The sequence below is a fragment of the Protopterus annectens genome, chromosome 13.part0 (assembly GCF_019279795.1).
Source record: "Protopterus annectens isolate FY-2018-M chromosome 13.part0, PAN1.0, whole genome shotgun sequence".
Taxonomy (NCBI): domain Eukaryota; kingdom Metazoa; phylum Chordata; order Ceratodontiformes; family Protopteridae; genus Protopterus; species Protopterus annectens.
In genome coordinates this window covers 256,246,322-256,264,052 of record NC_056747.1, presented here as the reverse complement: position 1 = coordinate 256,264,052, position 17,731 = coordinate 256,246,322, and the positions used below count along the sequence as shown (strand labels likewise).

Here is a 17,731-nt window from a genome sequence, read left to right as displayed (position 1 = left end):
AAAATGTAGAACAACTAGAAGGTTTGTGGTCTGCACTCTTGTGGGAGGACAGGGTAGATTCTGCACTTCTGAGCTGGGAATTTCTGGTTAAAGGCTTATTGTGCCTGCTTATTTGAAATGTTTCTCTCTCAAATTGGTGCACCTTGTTTGCTGCAGCATGGACTAGATTCAGACATGCTAAACCTAGCTTTGTTTGTATAACTTGAGCACTAATCCAGGCCATCTTTTTTGGAGAAGGTTCCCCTGTACCCTAGTGGCAGGAGTGTGCAGCTAGAACTTGTCTGATTAAAGAATGCTGGAACAGGGTTCAGTTTTAAACTTTTTTTATTGGTTAATTTGTTTAAATCAGTTTGCTCATTTGCCACTGTTGTATTAAAAAATAGCATTTTATCCATCTACTTTTACTGTATTTGTGTTTCTTCCTACTTTATTTTGCTTTTGATGCCCATTCTTAAAAGTACTCACTTGCATGTATTATGCTGCATTTATTACTACTTGTTAGTAGCTGATTAAACTGTAAATGTTATTCTAAGATTTTTGGTTTAAGCACTTGGGCTTCAGGCCAGTTGTTTTACATTAAGGTTTTTGGTCTGCACTCTTATGGCAGGACAGGTAGCTTACATCCTTCTAAGTTGGGAGTTGCTGATTGAAGGCTTGGTGTCTGTTATTGTAAAAGTGTCTTAGTTTTGGTTTAAGCAGTTTTGCTTTAGGCCAGTTATTTTACATTAAAGAAGGATTGTGGTCTGCACTCTTGTGGGAGGAGAGGGTGGATTCTGCACTTCTGAGCTAGGAATTTCTGGTTAAAGGCTTATTGTGCCTGCTTATTTGAACGGTTTCTTTCTGAAATTGGTGCACCTTGTTTGCTGTAGCATAGACTAGAATCAGACCTGCTGAATCTAGCTTTGTTTGTATAACTTGAGCACTAATCCAGGCCATCTTTTTTTTTTTTTTTTTTTTTTTTTTAGGAGAAGGCTCCCCTGCACCCTAGTGGCAGGAGTGTGCAGCTGAAGCTTGTCTGAATGAAGACTGCTGAAACAGGGCTCAGTTTTGAGCTTTTTTTATTGGTTAACTTGTTTTCCCGCCTTTCCTGCTATTAGCGTCATCCAAATACAGATTTGCTGTATTCAGGACTGTATTGTAGTTTCTGAGTTCCCCAGACCTTTCTGTGTTAGAGGGAAGCCTCTCAGCTGATCAGTGGGAGTGGTAAGCACTAGGTAGTCTATCTACCAATAGAGGAGTGGTTTCTATCTCCCTTTCAACTTTCTGCTTTAAAAGCCCGTGTTTGCACGCCGTGCAGCACCACTAAGCCAGGGTAAACTAGAAAGTCTGCTCTTCAATTTTTCCCTAAGATCTTGCTAGTTTCTCTTCTCTCTTGCATTTAACTAGTTTATTCGCCTAGCACTTCAACTAGATTCTTGTAGCAATTATTGTAGCACACATAAGTGCCAACAGCACTAAACATCCTATAAGGAAACAGCTCCAGGACTTATTAATAATGACCATCCCTCCTGACATGTCTAAAGGTCAGTTCCCTGTGCTTTCTCCTATTAACCTGGTGAACTTGGGCATTCTGAGGCAGTGTAGCAACTGCCTCATATACACAGACAACCCTCTCCTCTTACCTCTCAACACTCAGATTTGTGAGAGATGCACTTGTATATCCAAACTGGAAGACATCACTCTCCAGCCAAGACTGGAATAGCTAGTCAAGAGATGGTCAACACCTGCACCACACCACATGGAACACATAGCCCTCCAGAACACCCACCATCACAGCTCTCACATAAAAACACAAACCACACACCCACCTTCACAGAGGCTCTCAATAGAAATCTACCCAAACAGCAGAAACCTCAAAATCAGAAATGCACTTGACCACCACAACACAGCACAAATCACAAGACACACGGCTCACCTACACAGTGTGCCCCTCAACCTAAGCCCTAAGGCAAAACAGCTTGCCCAATACACTAATCATAGGTGACTCAATAGTAAGGAACACTGATGTCCCCCCCCACTCACTAGGCTGAATAAGGAGAAGGTAACAGTCAGCTGTCTATCAGGTGCCAGGATCAGACATATAACACACGCACTCAAGTCACTCCACAAGAAGTACACGTATGACTCAGTCATTGTCCATGTGGGTGTGAATGACCCGAGACGTACCTCTCTGGACTACATGAAGAGAGACATGGAGGAGCTCTCGCATTATGTGGCCTAGGCAGGTATGATCCTAGCCTGAGCAGCATCCTACCATCGCCCACAATGATACTGCAGTACAAGCAGAAAATGATTGACTTCAACAGTTGGCTAAGTTTCTGGTGTCATTCTAAGGGGATCCAGTATCTGTTTGCTTGGGATGACATGACTGACCGACGTTGATGCTTTGCCAGAGATGGCCTGCATCTGTCACCCCTAGGTTTCCGGATACTGGCCAAGGCTCTTGGCACCCCTATAGTGCCTTTTTTAGGTGGTGTTCCAAAGACCAAATTACCACCATAACAGCTATAAATAAATGCAATCTGAGGGTCATGCTGCTCAATGCTAAAAGTCTAAATCTCAAGTTGCACTCCTCAAATGGAGAACATTGACATTTGTGCTGTAATGGAGACCTGGTTTAAAGCAGCAGAAAGCACCCTTGTGCTACCAGGCTATAATTCATTCCAAACTTTTTGCCCCAGAAAATGGACCGAAGCTCCAAAGGTGGTGGCATCTCCATATTCATAAAGGATATGCACATCTCCAGACTAGTAGCCCAGCATAACGCATCGGAGATACTTCAGATACAACAGTGGGTACGACGGCAATTCAAGTCATAGCCTGCTAAAGGTCCCCATCTATGTCCAACGACTCTCATTACACGTTCCTAAGCATCCTGGAAACTATTAGGGTAAAACCCAACAATCTCATACTGGGTAACTTCAACTACCCCTCCATCAACTGGGAAAACTACTCATGCACCAATACACTTGCCCAACGCTTCCTCGAATTCATTAATTCCAATGCGCTGGACCAGCTCCTTCTTACCCCCACTAGAGGAAGCAACATCCTTGACCTGGTCATTACTAACATGGGCAACCATTGCTCAACATCAATAGTCAATTCCTCCCTTGTTAGATCTGACCACAAACTAATTACCATGGAAATCCAAATCTCACTCACACCACCAGCAAAGGTAACCACCATGAAAAACTTTTCCAAAGCTGACTTTGGGCTCCTAAAAAGAGGTGGCTAACTTCACAGCACCCACGTAAATGGAAAATAGGTGCATGACCGCTGAATCATACACCAGTGCACTGTACTAACATGTACATTAATGCATGGAACTAGCCATACCCAACAGAACCAAATCGCTCTCCTTCAAAAAAAGAAAGACAATCTGGTGGTCCCCTGATTAAGACACACTACAACAGAAGGAAGAAACTGTTGCAGAAAAAGGTGTAGTCTCAAGACTGGAAAAACTCCCTTATTAGCCTCAACAAAAAGTTGACATCCCTCATCAAAACCTCTAAAGCTAGCTACAAAGGCAGAATTGCGGCAGACACTAAAAACAACCACAAAGCCTTCTAGAGTTATATCAAGAATCTCCATAGCAATACCCAGATCCGCTCTGAGTTACTGCACAATGGTACCTCCTATACTGAGCCAACAGATATTGCCAACATACAGAAAGATTCTGTGCCAACTTTACCCCTCTTGCCCCACCCCCAAAGGACCAATCACAATACCGGAAGAATGCCAGGCACCCAGCATTACTGCAGCACAGGTTAAAGCTGCATTGCCCAAGGCCAAGAATACAGCTTCCATGGGACCCAACAATATCCCTGGCTGTAATCTACAAAGTGAAAGTACAGTTTTGTACACTTACCACAAATGTAGACGTTCAAGTGTATTCACTGTTGCAGTCATTACATTTGGGTTATCTGCTTGCAGGTAGCCCTCAGTCGGCTTGATTATCAAAGTCTTGAGTCCTGTGTCAGTTGCTGTCTCATCTTCCAAGACGTCAGGGGTATAAAGCATGCAGCCGATGCCATTACATCAGTTTTTCTTGCCCCAGATGTCAGGTGCCCCCATAATGGGAAGCAATTATATACAAGGTTACACCTCCAACAATAAGCAAATACACCAGAAAGCTTAAATATAGTTAATAAGAAGAGAGGTATGGTCAATAGAAGTCAGGAGGGCTGGAGCGAGGGTAAACCACTACTGCAACAGTGAATACACAAACATCTACATTTATGGTAAGTGTACACAACTGTACTATGTTCTTCGTATTTCACTGTTGCAGTCATTACATTTGGGTAGATTCCCAAACCTAAGGAAGGGAGGAGGCAGTTAGAGAGCATTAGGACCAGCTATTAGGCCCTACAAGACTGCAGTGGCAAAACCAGCTCTGGATTTAGAAAAAAATGGCAAGTGGTAATGCTTGGTGAAGGTATGTACAGAACTCCAGGTAGCAGCTTCTAGGATGTCCCTGGAAGGGACACCTCTGAGAAAGGCTGCAGTAGTAGATGCAGCCCTGATGGAAAGGGGTCTTATACCCTGTGGGGTAGGTTTTCCATGGTGCTTACAGCAGGAATGAATGCAATGGCCTATCCACTTAGAAATGGTTTGCTTTGAAATGGCCTTCTCCTCTGCCTCTGCAGCAAAGGCAACTAGCAGCTGTTCAGATTTCCTGAGAGGCTTAGTCCTGTCGAAATAAAATCTAAGTTGTCTGTGCACGTCCAAGGAGTGCAGTATTCGTTCTCCTTTGTTCTGTGGATTAGAAAAGAAGGTTGACAAATGAATGGACTGATTAAGGGCCACACTGGATACCACCTTGGGCATAAAGGAAGGACTGGTCCTGAGGGGCACCCTGTCCGCATGAAAGATGAAGGGCTCCACTGCCACGAGGGCCTGTAATTCAGGCACCCTCCTTGCTGAAGTGATGGCTAGAAGGAAGGCTGTTTTCCAAGAAAGGAATTTCAACTCTCCAGTTACAGCTGGCTCAAAAGGAGGTAGAGTGAGCTTTCCAATACAAAGTTAGGCTGGAGTAGAGGCTCTCCTGGGTGGTCTTAAATTTTTGGCCCCTCTGAGGAATTGTTTCAGCACAGGGTGAGAGAAGAGGGGTGGCTCAGTATTATAATGTGCTGAAATGGCTGAGGCATGAATTTTAATAGAAGAGAAGGAAAGGCCCTTGTGAAGCATCTCTGTTAAGTACTGAAGGATCTGCGGTAAACTGGGCCCTGTTGTGCCGAGCCCCTGAGTCTGGTACCAGGAACAGAATATTTTCCACTTTTCAGCATAGGATTTTCTAGTACTAGGCCTCCTTGCCTCCAGGATGACACCCAGCACTTGCTTGCTGAGGGATGGTATAGGAGAACTCAGGTAATTAGCCATGCTGCCAGGTTCAGGGTTAGAAGCTGAGGGTGCAGAATCTGGCCCTCCTGCTGGGACAGTAGGAAAGGGGCCTGAGGCAGGTGACATGGTTCCAGCAGTGACATACTGGGCAATAGGGGGTACCAGTGTTGGCGTGGCCAGTCTGATGCAATGAGTAATGTCCTTGGTTTGTCCTGTTTGATCTTTAGTAGAACTTTCGAGAGGAGAGGCAGAGGAGGAAGGCATAAACAGAGAGGCTTCCCCAGGGAAAGGACAGGGCATCCACTTTCCAGGCTTGTCTGTGGGGAGTCCTTGTGCAGAATTTGTCCAATTGGTAGTTCTGAGGGGAGGCAAACAGGTCTAACTCTGGGCTCCTCCATTTGTTTCTCAAAATGGTGAATATCGTTGGTTCCAGCTTCCACTCGTGTGGGTCCATGAGATTTCTCCTTAGGTCATCTGCCAGTGTATTTAGCTTGCCTGGCAGGAATTGAGCTTGTAGGTGCACTTGGTACCTCAAGGCTGTGTTCCACAGAGCCATGGCTAGTCTGCAGAGAGGGTATGAGTGGGTTCCCCCCCTGCTTGTTTATGTACCACATAACAGTGGTGTTGTCCGTCTTTACCAATAATTGTCCTGGAAGAATGTGGTCCTTGAAGGCTGTCAGAGAATTCTGTACAGCTAACATTTCTTTTTGATTGAAATGCAGGTGCATTTGACTCGGGTTCCATTTGCCCTGAATGCACTGCCCTGCCAAGTGAGCCCACCCATGCATAGTCTGATCCATCTGTTAGGGTTTGGGTGGCAGGGGGTAGAGTAAATGGCAGTCCCTTGTTGTGGTGGCAGGCCTCTGCCCACCAAAGGAACTCTGTCTTTATACAAGGAATGATAGGAATCATTGATTTCAGGTCCTGAGAATGTTGGCACCATAGGCTTTTTAGATACCATTGTAGTTTCATCATATGCAGTCTTGCATATGGAATTAGTAGAATGCAAGAGGCCATGAACCCCAGGGCTTGTAGTATTTTCCTTGTGGATAGCTGGGTCTTTGTGGCCAGTATTTTGAAGTAGGCTGTCAAATGAACTTGTTTCTCTGGCGTGAGGTAGGCCATCTGGGAAGTTGTATTCAAGCTTGCTCCCAGGAATACAATTTGTTGGCAGAGTACTAGATGTGAATTATTTTTGTTTATGGTGTACCCCAGTGAGGTTAACATAGGTTCACAGGAAGGTACTAGGCTATCTGCCCGAGGGCATTTATAAGCCTAGCTAGAGTGTGTCGGCTTTTGCCGCCCCATTGATTAACTGATCTTCTGTTAAGCAGAGCCAATGAAGTGACCCCAGGGGTGTACTTTCTGTTACCCATCCACTCGTCAAGGTTTCTCTTGAACAGTGTTAGTGAGGGGCTCTGCCTAATGTAGTTTGGAATTTTGTTCCAAAGCGTGGGGAGTCTCTGTGACAGGAATCTATCCCTCCAGCTTGTTCTACTTAATGTTGTAATAAGGTTTAGCTCACTACAGCGTGTGGCTTGCAGTGACTTGGATTTCTTTAGGTGGAGCATGTCCATCAATTCTGAGTTGGACATGGCTTTGTAAGACAGGCAGAGATCACCTCTGAGTAAGCGATATGCCACTGAGTACAGCCAGAGTTTTTTCAGTAGGGCTGCACTGGACATTATGTTCGAGGCCAGTAATCTTCTTGGTGAAGTACTTTTGTGGTCTTTCCAGCTGTTGGAAGTGTCTTGTGAGGTACAGCCCAAATGGGGCATTGTACTCTATGATGGGTTTAATGAGCGATGAGTAGAGGGGCACTATAACCTCTATTTCTAGATGCGAACCCTTTAGTAATTAGATGGGCCACATAGAAGGAATTCCTAACTATTTTGGCAATATGACTGTCAAAGGAGAGATTACTATCTACCTGGGTCCCCAGATCTCTTATTACCTCTTGTGTATTAAGGAGGCTGCCACCTATGTGGTAATTCATGGGTGTTTTGTTTTTCCCAAACGGGATGACTATGCATTTTTTGGCATTTAGCTTGAGGCCATGACTTTGACACCAGGTGTCCGTCTCAAGTAAGGCCCTTTTGGAGGATGTCCGTGTCAGCTGGAGAGTCAATTATGGCTCCCTGTTTGCAGTCATCGGTGAACTTCATTAGGCATAGTCCTCCTGCGTTTGCCTGTGCTTCTGAGAACTATATGCCGAACAGTAGGGGTCCCAGGACCGAGCCTTGCAGGAAACCACTTGTGACTGGTTTAGAGTCGGACCTGGAGCTAGCTATTCTTACTGTGTGAGTTCTGTCTATAAGCCAGTTAGCAACCCATCTCGTAACGTAGGGGTTTATGTTCAGGCTGGTGAGTTTTTCTGTAATACCAGAGTGGGGAATTGTGTCGAAAGCCTTGGCAAGGTCAAGGTAGCTGTGTGAACCACCTTTCCCTCGTCTATGGCCTTGGTGACTGTCTCGAAGAAGTCAACCAGGTTTAGTAGGCATGATCTGCCCTTAACAAAGCCGAACTGGGTCGTGTCAAGTGTTTGGAGGTTCCCAATGTCTTTGTTAAGGAGTTCCATGATGATGGGCTCCATAGCCTTGCAGACCAGGCTAGGCAGGCTTATGGGGGCGATAGTTACCAGGGTCAGGTGTGGCCCCTCCTTTGTGGAGAGGAATAACCGTTGCTGTGCGCCATTCTATGGGCACGTAGCCTGTGGAGAGGCAGAAGTTGAACAGCGTGTTTAGGTGAGGGGTTAGTTCATTCTGTAGTTCGTGCAAGACGCAGCCTGGGACACCATCTGGTCCCACTGACGCTGTGTTTTTGGCTTTTGAAAGGGTTTTCACCTGTGCGTCTGTGATTTTTGGAACACTACACTTTTCCAGTATTGTTGTGGGCCCTTTTGGAGGTGAGAGGGGGGTGAAGTTTGTACTGAATCTATATGCCAGGATGTTGGCAATATCAGTAGGTTCAGATTTTGCAGTAGTTCATTGCATATCTGTGAGTTGCCACTCAGATTCTTAACATAGCTAAAGAAGGCTTTGTGGTTATCTTTTGCATCCTTGGCTATTTTTCTTTCAAAGTTAGCCTTGGATGATTTCATGAGGGACCTTAGTTTCTACCGATACTGATCAGGGATGTCTTTCCTTCTTGGGATTTGCTTTTTTTCTGAACTAGTTTCCTCCTCCTATTGTATAGCCTGTTTATGGCAGGGGTCCACCAAACTGGTTTCCTTCTCTTAGGTGAGTGAGTCTTGGTTTTGCTAGGGATGGCACGATCCATGCATCCTTGTAGGTGCTCATAGAGTGCATTTGTAAAGATTTCTGCATCTTGGGCAGCGTTATATTTTAGCGTGGGGGCTGTGAAACTTGCCACCTCTATCTTAAGTAAGGTGAAGTTTGCTTTAGAAAAGTTTTTTACTGTGGTTTCCTAAGTTGGGGGTGATGGTGGGGTGTGGACATCCAGAGTGATTAGTTTATGGTCTGATCTAACCAGGGATGGGTTGACCTCTGGTGTGAAACACCTGTCACCCATGTTGGTTATGACCAGGTCCAATATGTTTTCACCTCTGGTAGAGGAATTTACCACCTGATCCAGGGCGTTTGAGTTGATGAATTCCAGGAAGCGCTGGGCCTGGGAGCTTGTACTCTAGTAGTTTTCCCAGTGAATGGTAGGGTAATTGAAATCGCCCAATATCAGAGTGTTCGGTAGGACCTTCATGTTTTCCAGTGTCTCCAGAAAGGTGGAGTGGTGGTCCTCTGTCATGGAGGGTGATCTGTAGTAGGCCAGAGTTTGCATTGCAGATTTGCCCGATGTTAGTTGCACATGGATGATCTCAGAGGTATCATGCTGCGCCACAAACCTGGAGGTGTAGGTATCCTTGATGAATATGGATACACCCCCTCCTTCTGTGTTTCAGTTCATGTTCTGTGGCCAAAATGTATGGTATGAGTTGTAGCCTGGTAGTGCTGGGGTGCTCTCTGGAGCCTTGAACCAGGTTACAGTTACTGCACAGATGTCAATGTTCTCCATACTGAGGAGTGCTTCGAGCACGTGCATTTTGAGATTTAAACTCCTGGCGTTGAGTAGCATAACCCTCAGTTTTTTGTTAATTGTGCTGTTTACTGAGGTGGGTGTGACTTTTGAACCTTGCCTAAAAAAGGCACTATGGGGCAGCAAGAGCCTTGGCCAGTATTCGAAAGCCTAGGGGTGACAGGTGCAAGCCGTCTCTTGTGAAGCAAGGCGGCTTGTCGAGCATGTCGTCCCAGGTTGACAGACACTGGATCCCCTTTGAATGACACCAGAAGCTTAGCCAATTGTTGAAATTGATCATTTTTTCTTTATACTGAGTTATCATTCTTGGTGAGGGCAGGATGCTACTCAGGGTCAGGGTCATACCAGCCTGGGCTATATGATCAGAGAGCTCTTCCATGTCTCTTTTCATGCAGTCCAGGGAGGTACGTCTCAGGTCATTCACACCAACAAGAACAATGACAGAGTCATATTTGTACTTGTTCTGGAGTGACCTGAGTGCTTGTGTTATGTGGCAGATTCTGGTTCCCGACAGGCAGCTAATAGTAACCTTCTGCTTGTCCAGCCTAGTGAGTGGAGTGTCAGTGTGCCTAACTACAGAGTCACATATTACTAGTGTGTTAGGTATGTTATTTCGCCTTAAGGGCTGTGATTGTGTGGCACACTGATTTTGTGTTTTGTGTGTTGTCTGGTTAGTGACAGGAGGTGCAGGTTGTTTGGGAGACTGCTCTGGAGGTCTTTGATGCTTTTGCAGGCTTTTATTTAGAGCCTCTGAGTATGATTTTGTGTATTTATGTGTATTTTTTGCCAGTGCTGTTTAGTAGGTCTGTGTGCGGCTGGAGGTGTGGTGCAAGTGTTAACCTTCTCCTCTTGACTGTCTGTTCCAGTCTTGGGTGGAGACAGCTTAGCTTCCAGTTTGGCTGTATATTTGCATCTCTCGCATATGTTAGTGTTTTGTGGTAGGAGGAGAAGGTTGTCTGTGTACATGAGGCAGTTGTAACATTGCCTCAGGATACCCAGATTCACCAGCTGGACTGGAGAGTACACCTGAAATTGCCCTTTGGTCATGCATGAATAGTAGGGTGAGCTGCTTAGTCTTAGCTGCTTTGGTGAGGGGTGAATAAAGAGCCTTGCCCTGCTGGGCAATCAGTGTCAGGGTATATTAGTGCTTGCTATTAGGTCTGAGCAAGTGCTGGGCTGTAGGATGCTTTTTAAGTGCTTATGTTGAGAGTTAGATTAGTTTCAAGGGAAAAATATAAGAGGAGACTTCGAGCCAGGAATAATTTAACCGTAGCTAACTGGCGCTGCCCGGTGCGCAAAACCGTGCAAATGCGGTTTTTATAGTAGGGAAATTAAAGAGATAGAAATTAGCCCAAAATGGCCAATAAACTACTAACCTTTGGGCTGGAACCACTCCTCCAAGGACAGATAAATTGCTCAAAGCACCCCTCTCTCACAGGTGAACAGAGAAACTTCCTTCTATCCAAGTAAGGTATGGGAAACTCAGAAACTAGTATCACAGCCCTGAATTCAGCACTAGCCTAAAAACTGGACTATAATAGCTTAGAAAGGCGGGAGATAAGGAATGTTTTTTTTTTTTTAAAGATAAGACAAAAACAGTAAAAAATACACTTAAAACAGCTTTAAATGACTACAGTTTCAAATGCCAGATGATTAAATAGTATGTCCTGGCTGTCTGCCTCAATTAGACAATCGCCCAGGTATGGGTATATTTGAATATTTCTTTGCCTGCAGAATGCAATGACTGGAGCTAGGCACTTTGTGAATACCCTGGGCGCAGTAGATAAGCCAAAGGGCAGTGCAGAGAACTGATAGTGCATATGGCCTGTTCTGAAGCGTAGGTATTTTCTGCAAGATTCCCTTATTGGGATATGCAGGTAAGTTTCCTTTAAATCCAATGTTACCAACCAGGTATTTTTGCCTAGCATGGGAAGCAGCTGATGAAGAGTTAGCATTCTGAATTTTAGGATTACCAAAAAAGTGTTTAGGATAGACAGGTCCAGGATAGGACGCCAGGAGTTGTCTTTTATGGGTACCAGGAAAAGTCTTGAGTAAAAACCTTGTCCCCATTCCTCTTCTGGGACAGGTTGAATAGCCCTGATACTTAGCAGAAAGAGAACCTGCTGTTGAGCCTCTGCACACTGATTTGGGGTTAAGTCTGGCCAACCGTTTGGGGTTGTTAAGGTGGGGAAGTGAAATCTGTATCCTTGGGAAACTATATTTAAAACCCATTTGTCTTGGGTAATGAGTTCCCAGTTTTTTGCATGAAGGGCGATGTTTCCCCCTAAAGGAACAGTCAGATGAGCAGGGCTTGGAAGGTCTAAGGTTAAGTCATTGTGACAGTTTACCATAGGGGGTTGTCTTACTACTTCCAGCCTTGAAGTGGGAGCCCCCCACTGCTTAGGCCTGTGAGTACCTTGAGACTGAAGCCTGGGTGGTCTGTTGGTTCTGGGTTTGGACTGAGAAGGCCTGGAAGAGACAGGAAAGGACCAATTCTTAGAAGGCCAATGCCTACTAAATCTGTGAGGCTGTACTTGCAGGAAATATTTAACTGTTTGCATAGATTTAGCTTTTTCCTCCATCTTTTTAAGTACTATTTCTGCTTTGTTGCCAAACAGGCCATCTTGGATTAAAGGGGAACATCCAGTAATTTAGCTTTAACATGATCTGGCAAAGTTTGCACCTTAAGCCAAGCATGCCTTCTAAGTACAGACCCAGTGACAGCAGCCCTGCAAGGTGCCTCTAAGGAGTCAAAACCACATTGCAAAGTATGTTTACAAACTTGTTCAGCAGAATGCATTAAATCCTGTAATTATTTATTTTCAGCAGTCAGGAATCACCATAATTTTCTGTTTAAGTAATCCACTAATATGCTGCTGATACTTTAACATACAAAACTGGCAGTTTAAGGCCCTAATGGCCAAAGTAACAGAAGTGTATACCTTCTTACCCCATCTGTCCAGGGCCCTGGAATCTCTATCAGAGGGGGTAGGGTTTTTGGCAGTAGTAGCCTTAATGCCTTTGGGTCCCTGTGAAATGGTGTCTGGATCCGCAGTAGGATTCTTAAAGAGGAACTTGTGAGAGTCAGGTACTCTGTAATACCTGCCAGGTTTCCTGGAAGCCGGAGGTAAAGTGTCTGGGGCCAGGCTAGATTCCAAGAAGGCATCATCTACAATATCCAGTACAGGAGGAACAGCTAAAGGCCTGTATTGAGGTAGGAGTAAGAATTCCCTAAGCCCCTTTTTGGAGTCAGAGTAATCCTGGCCTTCCCAGCAGAAATGCTCCCTAAGAGTATGCAAAGTTTCACCAAAAGAGAAATCTTCTGGTGGGGAAGCAGAGGGAATGGAATCCTCTGCATCAGAATCCTTATAGGTAGATAAGAGCAAATGTTGGTCATCAGAAGAAACAGAAATTAAAGAATCCAATCAGAGGAATCAGAAGGAAAATCAGTTCTAGGTCTCAGAGAGAGAAGGCTGGCTTCCCCTGATTAAAGTAATAAGGTCTTCAGCCATTCTTATTTGTTTTTTAGGAATATGGGCCTGATCATGCAGTATGGGCGTCTGTTTTCTAGGCGTGGATCTAATTTTTGGCCTTGAAGAATAAGATGGCATCAGTTTGATATGCAAGTCAGTAGGTCTGAATACACCCTCAGAAGCTGGTGCCTGCACAGCGGCTCTGGACCCATCCAAGGTAGAGACATCCGCAGGTTCCATAGTCGAAGAAGCATCTCGCGGCAAACTGGACTCCGAATGGGTCTCAGTAGAGGCCTGCGAATCTGAAGTAGCGGGTATCAGGGGCTGCAAAAAAGCCTCACTGAGTACCGTTGAACTGGCGACTAGCTTAATGGAAGCGTCATCGGTAGCTTTGGACCTATGCGGTCTGTCTCTGTCTTTATCTTTACATTTTTTCAGAATGTCGGTAGTCGGATGGCTTACCGAAGCCATTTCTGGATAACTGAACAGAGTACCAAACTAGTTTGATACGAAAATGAACAGACGACGAAAAGTTTGAGGATTGAATAAGACACAAAACCGACAGTGAGAGATGTCGTGGTCAGGGCCTAAGCAAGGAATGAAGTACGAATGAAAATCTTTATGAGGCATTTGCTTTCCACAAGTAATACAATTGTTAACTTGTATTGACATCGGTTTAGAGCAAGAAAAAGGATCCCCAACTGGGTCCTTAGCTTTTTGAAGACTTCAGTTCTGAAACTCGAAAACTAAAATTTCAGGAGTCGGCAGACCGGCACGTGCGAACTGCTTTTGCTTTGGGCACCGCACGGCAAGAAAGACTGATGTAATGGCATCGACTGCATGCTTTATACCCCTGACTACCTGACGTCATGGAGGATCAGACAGCAACTGACGCAGGACCCACTTTGATAATCAGGCTGACTGAGGGCTACCTGCAAGCAGACAACCCAAATGTAATGACTGCAACAGTGAAACACGAAAAACATCTGGCACCACACCTGTGTATTCTGTTCAATCACAGCCTCACCTCAGGCTTTGTCCCTACAGAATGGTGCACTGCTACAGTCATCCCTCTCCATAAACGGGGAGCGACTACAGACTTTGGGAATTATCGCCCCATTAGTCTGACGAGTCTGATATGTAAGGCTATGGAGCGCATCATCATGGACCTAATTAACAAGGATATAGGGAATCTACAAACACTGGTTCCCATGCAATTTGGTTTTGTGAAGGATAGATCATGCCTGCTCAACCTGGTTGACTTCGAGTCAGTCACCTGAGCTGTGGATGAGGGCAAGGCAGTGCATACAGCCTACCTCGATCTGGCCACGGCCTTTGATACCACTCCCCACTCAGGAATTATTGATAGACTCACCAAACTAGGCATCAACCCCTATATCACTAGGTGGATTGCAAAATGACTCACAGATAGAACACAGTGTGAAAGTAGCAGACTCCAAGTCAGACTGCCGACCAGTCACAAGTGGAGTCCCACAGGGATCGGTCCTCTCCTGTTTGGCATCTACTTCTTAGAAGTCCAGGCCAACACAGAGGGACTCTGGCTGACCAACTACGCCAACAATTGCAAGCTGGGAGCTATTATTAACTCCCCAAGTGATGTAGACATCCTACAGTAAGAACTCACTGAGACCAACGACTGGTGTCAAAACCATGGCCTTAAGCTTAATGCCAAAAAATGCATCGTCATTCCCTTTGGGAAAAACTCAGTTCCCGCTAATTACCACATTGATGGTAGCCCACTGAAGGCATTATAAGAGATCTGGAGGGACGGGCTGACAGCAACCTCTCCTTCGACCACTACATTGCCACTGTGGTCAGAAAGTCCTTCTATGTGGCACATCTCATTACCAAGGGTTTTGCATCCAGGAAGAAAGAGGTCATCATCTCTCTCTACTCTTCCCTCATTGGACCAATCATTGAGTATAATACCCCATTTTGCATGTACCTCACTAAACACCTGTAACAGCTGGAAAGGCCACAAAAGTATCTCACGAAGAGGATCCTAGGCCTTAAACACATGCCCTACATGGACAGACTCAAAAAAACTCCAGCTTTTTTCTGTCTCATATCGGGGCGATCTCTGCTTGACTTACAAAGCCATGTCTGACCCAGCCCTGTTAGAAATGTTGCACCTAAAGAAATCCCAATCCCTCTGCACCACACTCTCCAGGGTCCTCAACCTCATTACCACAACCAACAGAACATGCTGGAGGGACTGGGTTCATAACCCAGAGACTGCCCATGCTCTGGAACAGACTTCCCATACATGTCAAGCAGAACACCTCACTGGCCCTTTTCAAGAGATATCTTGATGAGTGAATGGGAATTAGAAAGTTCACCCAGGGGATCACTCCAGTGCCTCTACTTGATACAGGCACTGGGAACTAACAGTGGCATGATGCCAGGGCACTTCTATGGGCTAGGCTTGTAAAGGCTCCAGGGCCGATAGCCTAGCATACACCTATGAACTTATGAAAGACCCACACCAGGTACCTGAAGACCAGCATTGAGAATGAATGATTTTTTTATTCCAATTTAGAAAATTTCAAAACTGGGCACTATTTCGACAAATATTACAGGAACCAAAGCAGCCTCTCCTAGTACTACTAAGTACTTCTTCCTGTACTACATGATGAAACAGTGAGGAAAGCATGGGGAAGAGTGGACTTAACACCAGCAGTCTCATTCCGTTCAATAGGCTTGGGCCTCTGTCAATGCCATCAATTACAAAGCAATCATTATATGCTACACAGTATTTTATTAACTTTGAGAAAGTATCTCTCTGCTGCTGCTTTTCCTTAAAAGTCATCTAAATAAATGTTTTGCATCAACTGCAATGCTATTTGAAGGAAATTAACAGAACCAAATTTTACGATCAAAAGCCTAAATCCTAGCTCTCCTGGTAAATGTATACATGTGCGTACATATATACATATATCTACCAAATGACGTATGTTTTACTGTGGCAATTTCCTTCCCTAGATTTTTTCCTTTCAAGGCTATAGCCTTACTACTTGAGAGAAGAAAGCTCTGAAGCTTTTGGTGCCCAAACTGCACTCTTTATGTGGCTGTGATCAAGACCCTGGCATTTAGGGCATGTGAAAGCTGCCTTGAAGCTTTGAAAGATAGCTAGTGGTCATATCTTTGGCAGGCTACAACCCAAACAGCTTAGGCTACTAAACAGGAATCTAATGTTAAACATCAGAAAAGACAATATGATAACTTTCTGAAGAAAACTTGAAACCTCTGAATCACCCCCACCCCCCTGGGAAATCATGAGGGGAAGTACAGATTACTACTAGATATAACAAAAAGAAAATGTATACTTGCCATTGCTAAACACCAAAGCCTTAAGTGTCCTAATTAGCAAAACAAACATACTGGCCTTTCACTTGACAGTGCATATAGTACAGTGTACTCACCTTTATTGCTAGGTTCCAGACAGCAAACTGTCAAAAGAACCATAGTATGGAGAGCAAACCATTAGACAGGGAAAGGTAACAGAATGGGAACAGGCCAAGAATTCATATGGACTGCAGACTAGACAGTACCTTCCTCTCAAGGACTGATATCAAAGTATAGTCAAAGAGAAAGGAATACGGGGATCTTAAGTGAAAGACCAACATTGGTACAGTTTTTAGTAAAATCTAGAACAGAAGCCATTACTAAAAAGGAATAATTAGTAGGGCATATAAAATACTACATAACTATAGGAATCAATAACAGGAGGTTAGAAAGGACAGGGAAGAGAGAGACTGGATAAATAATTCACAAAAACAATTGGAGGATATACGTATGGCTCTCAAATATACAACAAAGTCTAGAAGACTTAGGATCTTTGCTTGGAAGTGTTTGCATAGGTATTTTTAAACTCCAAGCAAACCCTAAATAAGTTTCCTCAGGCAGATGACAAATGCTGGGGATGGGGAAGAAAAAGTTAATCAGAAACGTATTTTTTGGGATTGTAATGAGTTGGCAGAAGTTAAAAATTCCCAGCAGACTACTCTTTCAGAAATATTAGGTGAGCAAATTGATGTAAATAAGGGAATTATCTGAGCTGTGATACAGAAATGGAATTGCCCACACGTAGTAAGGCCTTCCTGTGTATAAATCTGGGGGCTGCCAAAAAGCAATTACTACAGAATGGAAATCAAAGTCTAAACCAACCATACTATAAGTACTGAAGACAGTAACAGATAAAAGAACTGGAAGTGGGGTCTTTAGAAAAGGGTAGGAGCAAATTACATAGGAAAAATGGGAACTATGGGAAGAATACATGCAGAAAAATGTTTTGGAGGAGGAATGAGGTTTAAGGGAAGACAGGAATTGAATGAGCTATGTAATGTTCTACTGGCAATTACTGTATAAAAGAATATAAGTGATGTATAATGCTTGCAACTGAAAAGTCAATATGGTTTGTTTTCATTTATATAAATGTATGACTGACAGTGTCACAAGTGATAACTCAATATAAGCTGTTGTCTCTTTCGGCTTTTCCCGGTTAGGGGTCGCCACAGCGGAACTCCGGTCCGCTAATGATTGGCAGTAGATTTTTACGTGCCGAGTTGCCGGCCCTGACGCACAACCTTCAACGAAGATATGCCCATGCACACGTCTTCACACAGAAGATGCTCTAGCCGAGAATTGAACAGGACAACGTCTTACTGTGAGGCAACAACGCTACCACAGCACTACCACCGCAGTCCGATAACTCAATATAGGTGTTTATTTAAAAAAAAAAAAAAAAAAAGACTGCAACCAAATGACATTACGGATGTTCAACTGCTGGAAAATATCAGATTGGGGGAATAGCATCTGCTTTTGGCTATTTATTATTTTATGAGGTC

The 17,731-nt window shown here is 44.4% G+C and overlaps 1 protein-coding gene across 1 annotated transcript in view; it reads right to left on the bottom strand.

Moving 5' to 3' along the window:
* SBNO2 (strawberry notch homolog 2) overlaps positions 1-17,731 on the bottom strand; it is a 2,660,605-nt gene that overhangs the window by 376,933 nt on the left and 2,265,941 nt on the right. The window lies entirely within an intron of this gene.